Source organism: Micropterus dolomieu, linkage group LG04 (assembly GCF_021292245.1).
Source record: "Micropterus dolomieu isolate WLL.071019.BEF.003 ecotype Adirondacks linkage group LG04, ASM2129224v1, whole genome shotgun sequence".
Classification (NCBI taxonomy): Eukaryota; Metazoa; Chordata; class Actinopteri; order Centrarchiformes; family Centrarchidae; genus Micropterus; species Micropterus dolomieu.
Window position 1 is genome coordinate 28,217,484 of NC_060153.1, and position 21,150 is coordinate 28,238,633.

The following is a 21,150-nucleotide window of genomic DNA, read 5'->3' on the forward strand; positions in this document are numbered from 1 at the left end:
AAAATAGGAGTAATGTGGTCATATTTCTTTGTTCTGGTTAAAAGCCTGGCAGCTGAGTTCTGGACAGTCTGGAGTCGATCAATAGATTTTTGGGTTAAACAGGTGAAAAGGCTGTTGCAATAATCCAGGCGTGATGAGATGAAGGCGTGTAAAATGGTCTCGGTGTCCTTAAAAGTTAACATAGATCGAATTTTTGCTATATTTCTAAGTTGATAAAAACATGATTGAACAAGCTTTGTGGTGTGCTGCTCAAAATTTAAATTACTATCAAACCAAACACCAAGGTTCTTTGCCACAGGCTTAATGTGATTTACTAGGGAACCAGCAGATGGCAGTATTTGTTTTGCCATCTGCTGAGACACGATGACAAGGATTTCTGTTTTGTCTGAGTTCAGCTGGAGGAAATTATTTGACATCCATTTTTTAACTTCACAAAGGCAGTTGTTAAGTGAACTCAGCATTCCAGGGTCTGTGGATCTGACGGGCAAGTAAAGACACCAAATGTCATAAAGGGTACATATACAATGTTATGCACCCTCAGGTTGAATACAACCAGTGAACAATAATAAAAACCACAACTCAATATGAAATGCAACAGAGGCAACGTGTATTAACAAAAGCATATCACAAAAGGGTTCAGTTCATTTCAATTCAACAAAGCAGTTCAGTTCAGTTGTCCTCAGCAACAAAGAAAAAACTGCCCATCAAATAACAAAAGATGCTCCATTCCTCAAAAACAAATGTTCATCCAACATAAAAAACACACACTGCTCAAAAAATAGGTTTTGCAGCACTTAAGACCTGCCTGACTGTTAATGTGTTATGGACCGGTTTGATGGCGATGGTTTTGGTATTTTGGGTGGCTGGTTGTTTGGAGGTTATGGCTGAATTGCGGATGGAGAAAGTGCCGACGTACAGGAACGTTGCAGTATGTGAATGCGGAAGGGATTAACGGCCTTACTATCACTGTTTCAACTTTACTGAACATGCTGCTCTGACGCTCCTTTACTTCCCTTAGCTCTCCTCTTTAGTCAACTGCCCCGTCCCCGACACACACACACCAAACTTTTCAGCACTTCCCGCACTTTCATAATCCAGTCATACACATTCATACACTGAGCCTAAGTGCTCAAACAGAAACTGACAGTCACACACATTCATACACTGGCGGAACAGCCGCCAGGGGCAATTCGGGGTTCAGTATCTTGCCCAAGGATACTTCGACCGCCGACCTTCCGATTAACGGCCAACCCGCTCTACCTCCTGAGCCACAGCCGCCCCCAATTACATTCACGAGTACAGCGTTTTCATAACCAATAGAAATAAAACTACCAAAGTAACCCAAATTGTAATAAACCAGACTTTTCCTTTAAGGCCTTCTCTGTCACTGTCACCACAAACGACCACAAATGGCATAGATTGGATTTCTCAACAACATACAATTTAACTTCTCTCAGAGCTGATTAAGAAGTAATGAGAAGACAGAAAAAGAAATCGGAATGGGTGACTTTTTTAAACTTTTCAGTGTCAATCTGATGCAGCAACAAATGGCTTAAAGGCATTAAAATGATCATACTAAATGAAGTTAATTTTGGTAAGAGGAAGCAGTGGATTCACATTCGCATCAGAAATAGTCAGTATATCAAATAACAGAATTTAAATTCACCTCTATACCCTATTCCCTATGCAGGGAAAATTCATAGCCAATAAATTCTGAAAGTTGCTACAGAGTCCTTTACTCGTGTACAGTGACTATATATTTAATACATTCAAACCGCATAATCACCTTACTGATAAATGAAAGGTTTTTTAAACTAGTAACTAGACACACAACAAACTGCTAACTACACACCTAACTAATAACTGCTAGGCATACAAATGAATGAATAAATGCAACCATGAATAACTAAATGAATGCATAAAGGCAGCCAAAAATAGGCTTAATGCAGCCATTAATAAATGCACTGAATGCAGCATGAACGATTTATATATAGATGATTAAATAAACGAAGCCAGGAATATGGCAGCACACAAAAGTTATAAATGAGCAAGCATGATCTCTTAGCCAAATACATTAATAAGTGGAAACCAGGAGACAAGGAACCTTTAGGGGTTGGCCTAAAGATGGAAATTTATGGCACCGGTCAGCAGCTCAGAGGCTATTGGGAACAAGTGAAATACTTTAGGGCTCCTTATCATGATTAGGCCTATAGTCAAAAGAGATCCTACTCCTGATCTAGCACTAAATTACTTTTAGTCCTTTGTAGCATCCACCACAATATCACAGGAAAAGTACAGTATTTTGTTTCACCTGCATTATAGGAGAATTTGCTCTGGATTGGGGAGGAGGAGCAGTGCTGTTTCCAGAGCTCATGAGATGTTCCTTAATGAAAGTCACATTATCCCAGGTGTGGTTTTTGGAACAGCATGCCTGTCTAAAACAATCCACTTCTCTTATTATACGATCGTTTTTGCAGAGGAAGAGCATTCTGTCAGATCAGATGCAGATCTGCTGCATTGTCATTATTCTGTGACAACAGGAAGTGTTTGGGGAAACCACTACAAAACAGCATTTCACCTCATTACTTATTAATCAGCTTTGAGAGAAGTTAAATTGTATGTTGTTGAGAAATCCAGTCTATGCCATTTGTGGTCGTTTGTGGTGACAGTGACAGAGAAGGCCTTAAAGGAAAAGTCTGGTTTATTACAATTTGGGTTACTTTGGTAGTTTTGGTTATTATTTCTATTGGTTATGAAAACGCTGTACTCGTGAAAGTAATTGCTGAGATCTTGGTGGTAGCGATATCACAACTAGGAAGGTCGATGGGTCAAGAAACAAGCAGGCATGTTGGGGCTGAGAGCCCAAGCCAACCATCCACCCCTGCCCAGCACCCTACTTGGGGGGAAAGCTAGATGACTGATCTTAGTAAGAGGATCGGATACTAACTGGACATGAGAGACTGTGGCATCTTCTGTGTAACTGGGACATTGCTCACCCACCAGGATCCTCCTTCCATCCTTTTCTTTTTCATTATGTGTGGATGGAGCAGAGGAGTCCGTCTGTTTATTGCAACAAACAGGAATTATTCTTTGGTCCTGTGCCCAGATCTACCTACTGAGTTGCTTGGCAATACATGGAAAGCTACTAAGAAACCATCAGCTCTAAACAAAAGAGGAGAAACAAGCCCTGCTACCTCATGTTGTGCTGTTCTCTCAGGACAGGCAGACAGGTTGCTGTGTGTGTTTTATGGATGCTCACCTGCAGAGATGATCTTGCAGAAAAAAATATGGCTGCTTAAGTCATTAAACACACATGCAATCTCAGAACTAGTAACACCTCTCCACAAACACAAGCCTTGACATAATGTGTTCATATATAATAACTAAAATGTCCTGCACTATATTAACCCACCTTCTTTCCCCTAACCCTGTTATGCTGTTGTTTTATTGCCCCCTCAGCACCTTGGCCGGCACTGTGGCCTTCTGTAACATGATAACAGCTCTCATCTCATTCTCCGTCTGGCTCTCTCATTTTAAAATTTCTTTCTCACGCAATTCCTGATTCTATTTTCCCTTTACTGCTCTCTGCTGTCGCTCAGTGTCACTCTCCTGCAGTTAACTTGCTGATGCTGATTGCCTCTGTAATGTACTGAAAATGTCCTGGGTGACTATTCAGAGCAAATTGCTTTATGTTGTGTTGCTGTAGGGCCCAGACTAACTGGACTGGGGAGGCAGGCTGAGGCCTCCACAGTTTGGGGAAATAATGACGGAGTTTGCTAATGGGCCTTGCTGTTAGGCTTCGGTGTTTGCTGTTCTAGCGCAGAAATAGCTGTGGCATGATAGTATAGTGTGTTCAGTACTTTGTTGATGAAGCCCCTTGGTGTAAACTCACCTTTAAGTTAATATACATCTACTACACCATCAGAAGTGGATGCGTTCCTAGTAATGGATCTGGGCCCGTATTTAAGCATCTCAACGTAGGAAATCACTCCTACCTGTCAAAAAGTTCTCTGGGTGACACATTTATGGTCCTCCTTTTAGGAATAGGAGTAAAAGCATCTTATCAACTTGCTTAACTTAGGAAATTGCTACCACCTCTGCTGATATGAGAGGAGTTGCCAGGAGATGGTCTTAAGGCAAATCAGGTAAAATATTTATGTAGTGTCACAGCCTGACTCCTGGACTGCAACAAAATCAGAGACACATGGGTAAACTAAATATCAAAGTAAAATTTATTTACAACAAAATAAGCAAAGACAACCAAAACCAATGAGTGGGAGGAATCTGTAAAGTCAGTAGTGTAGGGAGTGGATAGATGAAAATGTGCTGCATGGGAAACCAAACACCACAACGCAAGATGTGAGATAAGGAGGTTCACCCAAAGACTGGCTCCTACTCTGGTTTATATGCATGGGCACCTGGAGACAGAGAGCATATCAGCAACAGTGTGAACCCTGCAGAGGGGCTGTCACAGTAGGGTGTTGTGTCCTTTTATTGTTTTATTAGGCTATTTCAGATAATGACTGGGCTATAATATTTGAGAGAAGGGGGTGCATTGTAACAATATAGTGTGCAAAATGCATTTTTTTGAGCCATGTGAGTAGCTTTGTTTACTGTATAAAGTATACAATATATAAGTGGTGTTTTTTTAAATATCAGCTTATAATTATTTTTGGCATTAGCCATACCAACATGTACCCTGTTTCTGCTTGGATGACTGAATCCAAACGGGTGTGGGCTGGGTTACTACTAGGATGAGAGACCTCCAGTGGAAACTAAGTTTCTGGAAGTGGTGTTGGTGGGGTAGTCTTCCCTCTGGGCCTTATAAATTTCCAATGTCCCAGTGCAGTGACAGGGACGCTGTGCTGTAGGAGACTCTGCCCTTCGGATGAGACGTCAAACCAAGGTCCTACTTTGGTCATTAAAGATGCCTTTGCGCTTATCGCAGATAACAGGGGGTTCCCTGGTGTCCTGCCATCATTTGGTCTACAAAAAATGATAAATCGTTGCATTTTAGTTCTGGTCCGATTCCTGTTCACGCTGACTTTTTTACATTGAACCAAGAGGGGAAAAGATGAAGTTATGCAGACTGACAGGCAACTTGTTTATTGCACAGTTTTGGTGATCGTCATCCTGCATCATCAGCGCATTAGCAGGACCCACATGGGGAAATCAATTTCCTGTTACTGACAGAAGTTTATGCAACACTTTAATGCTTTTCATGTGTTTTTTTATGTTCTTTGGTGTCACAAAGAGCTCACAGAGAAATAATCGATTAGAGGCATTATTAGTATTATTAGACTGCAAATGAAGTGCATAATGACATACAAACAGGACAAAGAGTCTTAAGCAGTAATGATTCGGGGCTTATTACCGAGGGATCGCTGTCACAAACTTTTTAATGGACTTTTTTCTTTCTAATGAACCAAATGACAAAGCACACAGAGTATAAGCACAGCATTTCTAACAGCTTTTGATCTATTAATCAGGGGAAATGCATACATGTTGACATGCATAAGTGGTTTCCAAATGATTTGCATAAAGATATACATTGTTTATATTTTTTTATTTATTTACACATTTTATGATCAGCAAATGGATTTATTAGGTGCTTTATTGCTTATTGAAATTATGCTAAAAGCACATATCTGCTATAGTAAAACCCTGTGGTTGTTTCGTTTGCTTTCACATCACAGGTGAACCACACCAGAATCTTTCAGGTTGTCGCTTGCAAACAGGTTATATGTGAGAGATGACCTCTCTTTCCACCTCAAGCTGTGGTGAGCGCACTGGCGCAAAATGGCTGCCATGCATAACCCAGGTGGGTCCTTCACATTGATGGTGGTTGAGTTGCGTTTCCCCCCCATCACTCAGAAGCACTTTGGGTATCTAAGATAAAGCGATATATAAATGTCATAATTTTTTGTTTTTTTTGTTTTGCATAAATAAGCTTGGTGGGAAACCCAAGTTATTTATCTATACAAACAAAAACTAAACATAATAAAGTGGGGATATTTTTCCCTCTTCAAATTTTACCACTGTCTATTTCAAACCACAATTGACAGAGAACTACAATACGTCATCATTATTTCTACTTCTACTTGCTACTTTGATTGTTGCAAAACAGCAAAGTCACACACTGTCCTCGGAGGGGTCCTTCTCTTTGTTGAAAGTGTAGGAAGCTTCAAAAAATAAAGGCCTTCTCTGAAGTAGGAGTGTTTTTAGTCAGCGTGATTCCCCGGAGTGACTCTGAGATAAATACAGACCCGGGCTGGACTTGCATATATCTGATGTTTTTAGTTATTTGAGCTGAGAGCAACTGCTGAATGCTAAATAACTAATTTTCAAGTAACCATCAGTGACTTAAGCTTTAAAGCTTTGCAGAACTGTTGACACAGTAAAATTGGTTTGTATTGTATTTATTACATTAAAGCAGAGGTTCTCAACGTGGGGTCCTTGAGGGGGTTCCAGGGTGTCCCCAGCAAAAGGGAAATAATTTCGTTTTACTATAATTCCATCCATACAGTAACATAATGACAACTGGTCATGGTGTCTATTATAAAACATCTAAAAGCCAACCTCGTATCAAATGGGGGAGCGTTGTGTAATTTGTGTCAGTTTAGGGGTCGTTTGAGAACCACTGCATTAAATGGTTTGTTCTTCGTCTCCTCTTCTCTTGTTTTAGGTTGCAAATGAAGCAGTGAATCTTAAGGACTCTGAAGACCAGCAACTACAGAAGACCCACAAAAAAGTGTTTGTGTGAGCTTTTAAAAGTGCAGCTGTTTTAGTCTGGGCCAAGGCACCGTCAGATTAACTGTATCTTTTTATGAACTCGCCCCATATTTAAACTGGATATGGGTCAGACTGGCTCTTTTTATATACTGTTCTCATTACATTTTTGGGTCACTCAGCTTTTCTACACTGGGAGTCTTGTAAATAAATCATAAATGTCCCTGATCTGCTTCAAATTGCTGGTCATCTCTTAATATCTCTGGGTTGTGTGAATTGTTCTTTATGTTGAATTATAGAGTGAATTGTTCCCACATGGGTGCACATGGGAACAGAACACAATGTAACACACAGTATATACACACAGTCACAGGCCATATTGTGTACAATGTGTCGTCACTGAGTGTCTCTCTTTAGATGAGTCAGACTTGGCAACGGACACCGCCGTGACGCCCAGTCCCAGCAAGGCAAACAGAAAAGAAGGGCAGGGAGGGAAGGTGGCTGACTCTGTAGGGATGGTGGCCAGGAATAGAAATGGTCAGATGGGGTAGTATTGATCAGCAGGAGGGGTTAGAGGATCAGCTGGTGCAGACCGTAGACTTGTCCCACTTCAGAGGGATGTACACAGTGTTGAACACTGGGAAATACTGTAGATGCATTATGGACAGATTGTGTGTGTTATTACACTCCATAAAACAATTTGTTGAAACCACATAAGATGCTTGCTGACTATTATTAAATAGAAACTAGGAATACTCTGACCAGACTTTTTTGCAGTGTTCAAATTGCACCATGGCTTTTGAGTGTGCCACATTTTTACACACATTTGTACAAATGAATGTGCACGCCTACATGCAAAAATACAAATATACAATCAATATAATTCACTTCATACACAATATTTAGCCTGGGAAAACAAAGAAACAGAATATTTATTCACTGTTGCTATGTATTTTCTTTATTGCATTTGAAAATGCCAACGCACAGTGGACTGGGAATGGTTTGTGTTACTATGTTAAACATAGCAGACCTAGCCTGCATCCCATGACAATAATGAACATGCCCACAGCCTCAAATGTTGGTCTTAGGGAAAAAATCACAAGATAACCTTTACTACAGCTACTCTAAACACAACACCTAATGCTTGCATATTGGAGATTGTTGTTCAAATAAATACATGCTTGAGCTCATGTGTCTTTCAGGGGAGCCAAGCTCACCGTAGCTCTTCTGTATTTCAAACCCTGGGTTGATTATTAAAACCCTGGGTATGTTGTGGAGAATGAATATGCAGTTATTATTATTGCAGTGAAGAACAGCTGGTAATCAAGTGTCACACTGAGGTTCCTTGCTGTCCTCTGTGGCACACCACAGAGTTCTATGTTAATGGAAAGGTCATGGATGGGAGATGCCTTTCCTGGAAGGAAGAGCAGTTCTGTCTTGTCGAGGTTGAGCTTCAGATGGTGTGCAGACATCCACTGAAAGTTGTCACACAGAGATACGTGCTGCCATCTGGGTTCCAGACCGGGAGAAAACAGTTTCTTCAGTGTTAGTATCTGCATAGCTGTGATAGGAATAGCCATGTGTGTGAAAGTTAACTTGGTGTAAAGAAAAAAGAGATGGGGATCCAGAACAGAGCCCTGAGATACCCCAGTAGTCGTAGTAGCTACAAGGATTAGACACAGTCTCTCCAAATTACCGTGTAAGTGATATCCTTGAGGTAGGATTTGAACAGCGACAGTGCAGAGCCTGAGACACCCAGTTCTTTCTGGGTGAAGAGGAGGACTTTTTCACTGGGTTGGCCCAAGTGGAGAATTGATTTATGTAAGGTGGCATTAAGGTGAAATAGCACCAATTTTGATTTCTTTACACTGGCTTCCCATCAAATTCAAAATCCACTTCAGGATTCTTGTGATCCTGTATGGAGCCTTGCATTGTCAGGCACCTGGTTCCATTAAAGAGCCACTGCAGCCCTATATCACCAGCATGAATCTCAGGTCCTCTGATCAGGGTTTGTTGTTTATTCCTCGCTTCAGGCTAACAATTCTAGATTATGTTTTCAACCAGCAAGGTCTTACAATTCAATTTCAATTCAATTTTATTTATATAGCACCAAATCTCAACAACAGTTATCTCACAGCGCTTTTCATAAAAGAGCAGGTGTAGACTGTACTCTGTGATATTATTTATAGAAACCCAACTATTCCCACCAAGAGCAAGCACTAGGTGACAGAGGCAAGGAAAAACTTCCTTTTAAGAGACAGAAACCTCGAGCAGAACCATGGCTCAGGGTGGTTCTATCAAGAACTGACACTCAAAGAAAGAATTGGAAAGCTTCTTCCTCTGCTGCTCTGTTTCCTCCACAGTTTTTCCATCTGCAATCCCTCTATCTTCTATTCCATCTCCCCCTTCACTCTCTGGGTTTCAGAGGCCCTGAGCAGTTGAAATTTCGTTATTTGGAGGCTTTAAAACTCTGACAGAGGGCAGCGATCCTGCAGTCTTCCTCTGACAGCTCTGCCACTGCTTTCCCCTTAGTTCTTTCTGAAGAAAAGATGGCTTGTTGTGGCTCACCATCAACTATGACCTTCTTTTATCCTCTTGTTCAAATGTTTAAATCTTTTTCCCATCTTTGTAATTGTGCTGTCTTTTTCCCCGGGTTCCACTTAGTGTTGAAAAATGAGGCTGATAATTTCCAACGTTGTGTTTTACAAAACGGTGGCCCTGATCTCAGTACCATGCTGTAAAATGGATTGGAAAATATGATAAAATCAGTGATGTTCTGAATTAAATAAGCCAGGTAGTAATGTTCAACAATGCAAAATAATGCTAAATGTTCAGTAAACAGCATATTTAGGTGCTAAATTATTGCTGCTTCTACATGTGTTGTCTACATCATGTTGCATATTGGACATTAAGACACAAGAAAAGATGAAGAGGCATTAACATAATAATGTGTGCTTTTTCAAAGAAAACAACAACTAATGCATTGTGAGAGGCAATGAAGCCCCCAAGGCCCATGCATAAAGAGACTAGAGCAAGAAAGAAAACATGGTTGACATTGATTGTAGAAATCAGTGCAGCAATAGCCCATTATTGTCTTTAACATGGGGAGCAGTGACGTCTTACCTTTTTATGTCTCCTATACATCATGAGGGTCAAATAAAGTTTCTGAAAGCGTGGAACAAGAATCAAAGACATACTTTAGACATCATTTGAACTCATGAAGCCCTGACCAGGACAAATTAAATGATTTGCCACAAAGCGTGTCTGACCTTGAGATGTTTCTCTCACCGGATCTGCAGGAAAGCTAAACAAAGGTCGGCAAGCAAAACAGAGGTGAGGCTCACGGCTGTCTGTAAAGAGAAGAGAAGTGTTCGGTTGTCTTTTGATTGGAGTCGACAAGATCCAGAGTTACACAGAGACAGTATGCAGAGGCGTCTCTCCAGTATGCTGAGGAATTTCTTCAGCTATTTGCACAACAGCAATGTGGATACTCAGGGGAAAGCTCAAAGCAAACAATCCTCCTGACGGGTGAATTACAGCAGGTATTTTTTAAATCAATCTTGCAATTCACTTTCTTTGTGTATTAACTTGTCTCATCTTTTTTTTTGCGTCAGTCTGTGATTTTTCCCAGAATGGCCTCGGATATCCCCCTGAAAACAGGCAAAAGCTAGCTAGCTATCATTTGTTAGTGTTCATGAACATATTGATGTCTCCGTCTACAACTGCACAACACCAACACAACAGAGAGAGATTTGCAAGATAACGTGCATCACAAAAAGTGCTTAGTATTTTGGGGTTGATATATCTTTAATTATTGACTGTCTAGTTAATCAAAACTCTCACAACAATATAACAGCCAATGAAACTGAGACTTTCTGCCTTTTATTTCTCTATTTTGTTCCACATAAATGTCTAAAGTTGAAACTTTTTTATTTCTTCCATTCTTACTGAGTGTTCATAAAGATAGTAAACCTCCATTAAAATATATCAAGAAGGATTAGTATTCGTATATTTAGCCCTAAAGTTAGCTTTATATTTCTTAGGGCAAGTTAAGTTCCAAGTCAATCAACACAAGTCCAAGTCAGTTCAAGTTGTACATCAGGTGAGATCCACCGACTTGTTGCTTGGTTTGATTCGTTTTATATAAAACACAAACAAACGGCATCTTCGACATATTGGGGAGTATGTGAGCAGACACACTGTCACAGATGCTTACCTGCACAGACTCACAGACAGGATACAGATTGACACTTTCCTTTTTCTGTGGTCCAAAACAATCTTGAATTCCCTCAGATGAATGACTTCCAAGAGAAAGAAGAGACAAAGTGCTTTCAGTTCCTTTTATCCTGGATGTTTCTCACTGCTTGGTTTAACCATCAAACAGTGTTTCATGTGGTCCCAAGCTCCTCATAAGTTAAAAGTCTCTGCAGACGTGAAATATTAAGTGTATGTCTGTCTGTCTCCCTCCTGGAAAAGCTACAGTGTACCTGGGCCTCGTTGTGGTTTTCCGCTGGATGGAGATGAAAGGGGGCAAGACACAAATCCCGTCATACAGAACTACACAGAAGATGAACAGAAAGAACACATCTCCTCCCTTTTTTGCGTTCCTCAAGGTAACAGTCTTTGATGCAATAGGGACTCTGTGTGTTCTTGTACAGTGTGTGTTTATATGTATATGTGTGTGTGTGTGCTGGCACTGGTAATGTGTAGGAGTCCTTCTGTTTTGTTGTACATCTACCTGACTCTGTCCTCTACTTGCCTGTGTGTACCTCAGTGGAGCTGCCGTGGTTCTGTTTCCCTCATAATAAATGGTGTAATTTGTGTTTGTTTTTTTTAAATTGGCAACCTACAGTATATGTTGGAAATATCTTGAAATACCAAAGGAACAGGGGGCACTTTTTTTCTTCTCATGTTCTTTTATTACTAAAATTTCTTTTGAGCAGCAGAACAAGTCCTTCAAACAAACAAAATACATAATATGTCACAAATCAGCATCTTCTGATCTGACACCTGCAATGGTAGGAGGATATCATTTTTCCTCTCTAGGAATTACGTGCATATTGAACCTTTCTGGACATCATCCAGTATTTACATCCCATTTATGTCAGATTCAGGAAGAATTGCGCCCTTCAGTGAAGCAGAACGTGTGGAGATTGGGGTGACGGATGGGCTTACAGTGCATCTGACTTTCATGCAGGAAACCAGAGCTTTAGTCCTGTCACAAACTTGCAATTACTTCAATCAAATGTTTTGGTTAACCACACCATAGTTGCCATCAGGGCCTTTGCTAGACAAAAAGCTCTACTGGGGCATGGACCCACTCATTCCTCGTGTTAATTGTTGATTTTGATATATTTTTGATTGAAGTGTTTGAAATGTGTTAGTGTGTGCCTCTCCAGCTTCCTTTGCTTAGCCCATTAATATTGGCGCTTTCATGTCAGAAACCTATGGTACCACCTAAGAAATATTCTGCTATGGGGCCCTCCTACCATGTAAACAATTTGCCACTGCTGCAAAATCACACCTGACACTGCAGTGCTTCCACCGCTCCTTTAAAACAGTCTGTCTCTGTAATAAGCCTGAATGGATCCCTCTTCTAGAAAATACCACTGCTGATTTGAATGGACCTCTGCATACTAACTCAATCCTCCATTAGGGTCTGAGCTGCTCTTATCTGAGACTGCCTGTACATCTCTGGCTATGCTTTTACTGGCTGAGGCTGCCTGTGTTTCACCTGGGTCTGTGTGACCTGCTAAAGATGTCTGGGCTGGGTCTGTGCTACTAGTGGATTTGGATCAGCTGTGCTTGTACTGGCTTATGATCCAGCATCTAATCTGGTGACAAACTTCAGCATTGCCCCTGTAAATTATAAATATCAACATGCATTTTCTTTTCAGTGCCGCAGTTTATAAACATCATTGCACCTCGGCATTTATCAAACGTAACAAATAGTTGTATTTTACTCTAATATTGTTCAGTCACAGTCTGGCAAGCAACCAAGACCAAAACAGACCTAGTTGCGCTGCTTAGCCGGTTTAGCAAGACAGAGAGATTCACTGCAGCTACACATGATGAGAGGAGAGAACACAAGTTTACCTGACTGCTGTTCTCCAAAGTCACTCTTATTGAGTAACTTTCTCTTTTTGTGCCCAGAAGGACAGTCCTCTCATCAACGTAAATACTCTCTTTCAACATTGACTTGTTTTTTTGCGACGTTTCATATTGTTAACAACGTGCCTTTTCACATCAACCAGTAGTTTTATTTTATGTATTTTATTTATTACTTTAACCGCGGAGCCCTACACGTCCGAAAACGACGCCAAGGGGTCTTGACCATTTCCCTGGGGCACAGCACATGGATACAGGGGCACGTGCCCCAGGGTCTAGTGACGCCGATGATTTTTAATTTTTAAAACGCCATTGAACCTATTCCAGGGTTTTGAACCTCCAAAAATCTGTCGGTGCGTTCCAAACCCATTACAAATGACTGTTACAACAATGATTTATGATTGTTTGCTGATCTGCCACTGCTAAGGGGTGGCAATGGCACAATGGATAAGACACATGCCTTTGGTGTGAGAGACCCGTGTTCGGTTCCCACTGTGACCTGTCCACCATTGTGTGCCTGAGCAAGACGCTTAACCCCTAGTTGCTCCAGAGGCGTGCGACCTCTGACATGTATAGCAATTGTAAGTTGCTTTTGATGCTGATTAACTGATTTTTTGGCCCCTTGGGAGCAGTGAAACAAAGCTATGAACAGGAAACTGACATAAATATATGTTAAATGGTTGAAATGGTAAACCTGTGAGCCATCCATCTATCCATCGTCAACCGCTTATCCTGCGTACAGGGTCGCGGGGGGCTGGAACCAATCCCAGCTTACATTGGGCGAAAGGCGGGGTACACCCTGGGCAGGGCGGCACTCCATCGCAGGGTAAACTTGTGAGCGCACTTGCTTATTTACACATCTAGCAGATACGGAGCAGAATTAGCAGTCATTTGTGTTTCTGCTCCAATATTCCCCCGCTCACCAAAAGAAAAACTTGATTATGGTTAAGAAATTGAGGTCATGGTTAAACAAAGCCCTATACAGTGTACAAATTGCCGTTGACCCCAACATCCACCCTGACCTCCCCCTTAAGAGCTTTTGCAACAGTAATAAACTGTGTCACTCTACTTACATCTGTGTTCCTGACAGACAAGGTGAACATGTTGACATGACTTGCCATTGCAATGAGTGAGCATACACAATGCTGGAAGTCCTGAAAGTGGCTCACCTAAATGAAATACAGAGTTGTAATTAATATTATTAATGACGGCACAAATGATGTTCACTGTCAAGACAGTACATGACAAAATGTATCTTGAATGTTGGTAGATACCTTCATAAGGAGACTCATCTTTTTGTTCATCAGTGTGAAGGTCAGTTTTAAGGCCAGTTAAATGGAGAAGAGAAGAGATTCACAGAAGTCCCTTAAGGGAGATGTGCGCATGGGAGAAGAAGGATTTTTAATGAATCTGTGAGCTACCTGTGTGTGGTTAGAGGGAGGCAAGGGATTTTTGCAGTGTGCATAGGGCTCAAGTTGTCTTTCCCTGGGACATCAGTGCTCTAATTGGAATAGGGGTCTGGGAGAAACTGACAGGGAATTGGATGGCCTTTAACCCATGTATAGGTTCATGAGGTCATATTCTGTTGCAGAGCATCAAAACACTTGTTTTTTCCCTTAAAGGAAGATTGCAACTGGACTGGGATGTTTTTGCAAATTTTTTGGATTTCAACCTTTTTGATTTGAATCTGAAATCCATGCATGCACTGCAGTTAAAGATATATAAATATTTTTTTGTGAGACTGCTAGAGATAATTTCTGTTTCAGTTCATTGCTGTGCATATGGAACTGACAGTTGTTTTTGGCAAAGTTGCAATGTTACATTAATATTAGACTCTAGACCTCTTACATTTAAAAAGAAATCTCCATTCTCCATGATATATTAATGTACTGATCAAGAGCAACCAGAGTGATTGTAACTCGGAGCTTTCCTGTGATCTGCAGGACCACTCCGTAATGATGAACTTTAATACTTAATACTTGTCTTAATGTGCAGATAGACTTACCATATTTGACTAAAAACCACTTGTCTACTAGTGTGACTCAGACCTTTCTCTTCTAGGGGATTTGGGGTCCTCGTGGTTAACACAAAGGTCCGATAAGAAATTAAACCAATAGAAAATGTTCCAGTAGGCATACCAAAGTAACATGCTAGTTCTAGCTGTGGTTTATTCAATAAAAGGATGGTATTACTCAAAATTTTTCTTATTGTCAACAAATCCCATCAAAAGACAAAAACCAAGGGGCTTAGCGGTTGGGACTTCGGCAGGGGACATTTGTTGATTTTTTCTCCATCTCTCCTCCTCCCTTGTTTCCTGTCATCTCTCTGCTATCACTATGGCACTGGACACTCTAATTTTAGCACTTTACTCAAACAAGAGGACTATTTTCAGGATTAATACACATTTGGTGCGCTACTAACTATTTACAGCAACAGGATGGTGTATGTGGGATTGACTCACACTATGGTGTCCATGTTTATCATAATAAAGGAACATCAACCGGTGCAACATTGTGACTCACTGATGTGTTTTTAATAGTTTTTCGATCTGAGCTACAGAGGAATAAGATATATCAGGCTTTGGAAACACAGGTAATACTTGGTTGGTGAGATCAATTTATTGTTGGTTGTTAGGATTAATGCAGTGGATTAATGCTTGCTGTGAAATGCTTCAAAATAACAAAGACGCCAGAAAAATAGAAAATCTATCATGCATTGACTCAAGCTTTAGGAAAAAAATATACCCAAGCAACAGTGATGTAAAGCACTAAGCCAATGCAGAGACCTCACTGTAGAATCCTGTAACTATTTCCCCCTCCACCACAAGACCAATTGTCTCGCTCAGACTAAATCAGCATGTCATCCATGCAACGACATTGTCGTTTAGAGAACAACTTATTAGAAACACATCAGTATGGGTTGACCCCGTCCTATATTCTACTTCTTTAACACAGCTCTTTCCTTCCACTTCCTCATCTCTGCTTTTCTCTTTATTTTCTTTCTTCTCATGTCCTATCAGTCTCTCAGCTTTGAGGAGAACCTTCGTTCCCTCTCCTCTTGCTTACATCTGAAGTCTCTTCTCTCGTCGCCTTGTCATCGTGAGCTTCGCAGCCACGAGGCTTCTGCTTGGCTTTCACTCAGTTGCTGAATCATCGCTTTGATTCCCTTCTTTCTGTCTGTTTCCCTCCATCATCTGCCAGCTCTCAGTCCCAAGCTGCTGAAGCTCCAAGAAAAAGTTGCTGCTTCTCTGTGCTTGCTTATGTAATTCCAACTTATTTATATGTTACATTATGTAATGTTTTGCTGCAGTAGCAACACTCAAAACAATATCCTTGCCAGTAAGGCTTTATGCAGAGATGAATCATGTGAACCGAACAGTCCTCACGACTAATGAGCGGGGAGTTGTTTTTACCAAGAGGGCATTTGTTAGCATTACAACTGTGCCGGTGGGCTAGCTAGCCATCTTGGCCCTTGCTATCTTGTTTTAGCTTGCTACTATGTAGCCAGCCTTTTACTAGAGCTCATTTAGCAGCAGAGATTTTACTTTGATTCCCCTAATTGCATTACCATTTAAATACAACACATGTCTGATTTAACCTTATATCTACAGCAATGGTTGGGTTTTACAGTAGGCTATAATGCAGCACCTTCTCTTCAATTTAAATGCCTAAACTTTACATTACATTAGAAGAAGGCTTGGGCGGTCTCAAGGTATACCAGTGTATTTAGAAATCCTGAAAGTATAATAATAATAATAATAATAATAATAATAATACTAATACATTTTATTCATATGACTGACAAACTGTAACCTACATTGTACATTTACTGCTAAACGTCACAGCTGACTTTTTTCCTGTGCTCCTCTGCATTCACCTGCCGCTCGCTGTCTCTAAACAAAGACAGTCTGTTCTTAAATTCTGAAATGTAGGACAAAATTCTTACAATGAGACTGCTTCTACAACCTATGTTTACAGAATTGTAAATGATGCAGGATACACTGGCAGACACTGACAATATAAGCACCACTTTTGTGTAAAGTTTTAAAAAAAACGGGCCATAGCAAAAGCCAGTTTTTTGTTCTGCTGCAGTGTTTTAGCCATGCTAGCGGTGTGGCTCTACGGATGGCGTTGTCGCTCAGTTGGTTGGTTTACCATTTTGGTCCAGACTGAAATATCTCAACATCTACTAAATGGATTGGCACAAAATCTGGTACAGACATTCATTGTTCCCAGATGACGAAACCTTCACTTTGGTGATCCTCTGACCTTTCCTTTGCCACCATTAGGTTGACATTTTTGACATCTAGTGAAATGTCTCACCAACTGTTGATGGATTGCCATAAAATTTGGTTCAGACATTCATGTCTCTCTCAGGTTGAACTGTTATAACTTTGTTGATCCCTTAACTTTTTATTTAGTGACATCGGGTCAAACGTCCTATTAGTCCAGTTCTTTGGTTTGTGAGCAAATAATTGAAAACTAATGACATTCATCAGCCTGAGCTATACTTTGTGTTTGTGCTAATTAGAAATGTTAGTATCCTAGCCAGTGCTTGAAGTGGGCCTTGAAGGATGGGGCGGGACATGTAAAAATATTGACAGAAAGGTGTCATCTACACTGGGGGTGCTGGGGACAGGTCAGAATCTCAATGTCTCCATCACTTTTTGAAAGCTTTTGTTAAAAATCTTCTGAAAAACAGCAACAAGAAATGTTAAATAATGCACAATAAGAAAACATGCAATGCAATTGAAATATAGAAGAAACAAATGCATTATCCAAAATCTGATCACTGCATTACATTACATTATATTTTTATATTTTGAATTGTCACCTGCCACCTTAATTTTGTTTCCCTTCATATAAATGAAAGACATTTCCACCATAAATTGGTGCAGAAAATGTCTCCAGAATGCAAAGTGTTTAATGCTCAAAGTCGTTTTAATGTTATAATATTTAGTAGTTTCACCTTGAAATTCACTTCAAGCACTGATCCTGGCATTATTACTGTGAGCATGTTAGCATGCTGGTGTTAGCATTTAGCTACCACTGTACCTAAGTACGGCGTCACAGAGACTCTAGCGTGGCTGTAGATGTGTAAACTGAGAGCAGCAATGGTACAGATGGAAGATGCGAGTAAATATTATATTTCTATTTTCATTGTATATCATTTAGATCTATACATAAGATTTATACATACAACCAATATTCTCTTCTGTGCATTTGCACGATTGCATGAGCCAGGGCTGGACTGGGACAAAAAATCGTCCCTGCCGTTTTTGGCCAGCCCACCACAATCGGTCAAATACCACCCACCAGTACACTTAAATATGAATTCCGTATATTCCACCAAACCACTACAAAGCTGAGTGAGTAGTAAGTGCTGTAGACAAATGTACCAGTGCAAGTGGACCAGTGTACTCACTCGCTCTTGACTGACTCCCTGGTGATCAGAGGTGGCTGTGAAGTACACAATATCCATACTCAAGTAGTCTACAGCTTCTCGTTCCTCCCTGTCTCTCACCTCCACTGCTACCTCAACATCCTGGCTTGACTAGACAATGATATAGGGAGAGACTATTACACTTAATTGGGTGGAGTATTAACATGCTTGTAAATTCAGATTCAGAACTGTTGTAATTTAAACAGCACCATACTAGTAAAGACCAAAATAGTAATTTATTCAATTAATGCATCAAGCTGTTTCATCTTATTTAATTGGATACTTACTAACTATTAAGTTCATACTGATTTCAAGCAGCCAAATACTGATGATGACTATTGCATGAAGAGTTTAATGATTTATAGATCACCTTTTTGCTTTATGTTAATGTTCAGAGAGTGTTCATAGACCTGTTTATGGTCAATGAAAATATGAGTGTGCTTTTATGTTAGGGGAGTTTGAACTGCAGTTGAGCTCTCTGCATGTGCGCTGGTGCTCGTGTGCCTACCATGTGAACGTCCATGCAAACTCGACAGTAGCACCAAAAAGTCTGAACATACTGTAGGCGGAGAAAAGCCTGGAGTAGACTCAGTGGCGTAAGTACCGCCGGTGGTGCTGGTGATCAGATACTGTCATCATGTCATTCATACTGTGTAGGCCTATAATGAGTTGCCGTGCTTTTTGTTCTGTGGTTATTGACATTCTATGTCAACTACTTTGTGTTGATTTGTTACTGTAGGCTGACTAAAGCTATTTCGGGTTGTTTGATAGTCCGAGACAGCAGGCTGTGGTGGTTTGAATGCAAAGCAGGGCTGTTTGATTTGCTTTCATAGACTTGGCACTTCAGCTGCTGTCCGTGGTGCTGATCAAAGGCTGCAGGTTTGCAATTGTGTGGAGTTGTTACGTGTCTGTACGCCCGTGTGTACACAAGCACGCTTTTTGGAGCAGGAGCGAGGGGCACAAGTACAATATTTTCACTGGGGCCAATCACCATTATGTCACGCTGCTGAGTAGGCTACATGTAGGCCTACATTACCCCACAGATAATAAACTGTAATCTATACCATAGATATCATTATAGTTACCACACCTGAAAATAAACACAGGAAACCATTTGCCTGTTGCTAGAAAAGACATTTTTCCCCCTGCACTAGGCTAATAAATGAGCAGGCATCCATTTAGCATAGTATAGCTACAAATGTAACCTATTATTCAGCCTTTTTCAAGCATCTTAGTGACAGATGTGTTGGATCAATATCTTTGACTTTGAAGAAACCAAAGAATCCTGCACACTCTCAATCAATTGTGCTGACTTTTAAGAAGCTTTCGATTCCTACACATACACCTTAAACATTGTCAGGTAAAAACAAAACGTCAAGCAGCAGGTTTCAAATGTGTGCAGGTGAATTGTTATGTCATGAAGGAGTGTGTGTGTGTGTGTGTGTGTGTGTGTGTGTGTATACCTGTGAATATGCATTAAACAATCCGCAGCTGACCTAATTACTTTGCACGTCCGTTGGCAGTGTTCCCAGACGGAGGCATGGCGAGTGGGCAAGTGTGTGAGAGAGTGCTAGTTTAGTGTGTCACTTATGTTCCTTCTCTCCCAGGAGGCCACATGGAGGGGCGAGGAATCGGCCTCACTGAATGGCAGATTTGGGCCAATTAAACCTGAACTGGAGCATATATTCACAAATACACACACAGAAACACACAGCTGTAGCTGTAGTTCTGGCCCAACCTGACAACACCTATGGATACACCCTCCTTCTTTTTCACACGCACAACAGAGACACGTTCCCTCCAGTCCCACATCTCACAGGCACTTAAGTGGGTGCTCAGCCTGTCCACACAAACACACACACAGACTGTATGCATACATGTCCACTGCCACTCTTTGTGCCTCCCTCCCTCGCACACACACAGATTCACTGCAGCACTCCTGTTTCTTCTTCCCTCTCACATACAACACACACACACACACATATCTCCTGCAGTACACTTCTAACTTTCGTCCTCTACGTGTGCTTTTTTTCCCCCTTCTCCACTGGGAAAACTGATTGATCCGATCCTGCACAGATTCCCCCTCAGTGAAAATCTGCTCGGGAATATTCATATCAAACATTGCCTGTTCTCTCTTCCTCGCAGACTCTGACTCTGAACATCAGCTCAATGTCATACAAGGCTGGGAAAGACTCCAGTACATTTGTAGCTGAATATTCTCCTTTACTTAAATCCCCACAGTGAGATGGGGACACAGGCTACTTACTCTGAGTGCAAGCTCTAGCCGTGTGCGTGAAATAGTGTGTCTTTTAAGTGTATTCTCACATTTATACTGAAGCAAACAGGAAAGTCAGGGATTGTGTTTGTGTGTTTTTTATTTTGTTTTTGTCATGAATGCCTGCCTGCCTGCCTGCCACACCAGCAGACACAACCGCAACAGAAATTCTCAATCCCGATTCAGGCTTGTTCAATTATTCATACTGCTATTGCGGTGCTCTGGCACACAGAGAGGGAGAGGGAGAGGGAGAGGGAGAGGGAGAGGGAGTGAAGAGGAGGGCGGTAGTGGTGTTTCCTAAGAAAGGCAGCTTTAGAGATGGAATATGTATGTGTACCCAGTGGCAGCATCTACTCTGTTTCACTCTGTCGTCCTGCAGCACCCTCCTCTCATACCCTCTCCCATCTCTTGTAACTTTCTTTCCTTCTGTCATTTGTCTGCCTCACTTTGCTCCATTTGATCTGTCTTTCTCTTTCATGTCTTCTTGTTCTTTTTCCCTTCTCCTTTCCCAGCCTCTTTCCTGTTCACCTCATCTGTCGCTCTCTATCTACTTCATTTACAGATCTCCTTCTTTCTCTCTTTCGTTGTGAGAGTAT

At 41.0% G+C, this 21,150-nt stretch overlaps 1 protein-coding gene across 5 annotated transcripts in view; it reads left to right on the plus strand.

Annotated features, from left to right (window-relative positions):
• LOC123970341 (endonuclease V-like) overlaps positions 1 to 7,443 on the plus strand; it is a 76,136-nt gene extending 68,693 nt beyond the window's left edge. For 3 of the 5 annotated variants that reach the window (XR_006824938.1, XR_006824939.1, XR_006824937.1), the window contains 2 exons: positions 5,697 to 5,821; positions 6,686 to 7,443. The gene's annotated coding sequence lies outside the window, so the exon portion shown is untranslated. The remainder of the gene's footprint in view (positions 1 to 5,696; positions 5,822 to 6,685) is intronic. The other 2 variants (XR_006824940.1, XM_046048344.1) reach the window with 1 other exon arrangement.
• The last annotated feature ends 13,707 nt before the right edge of the window (positions 7,444 to 21,150 follow it).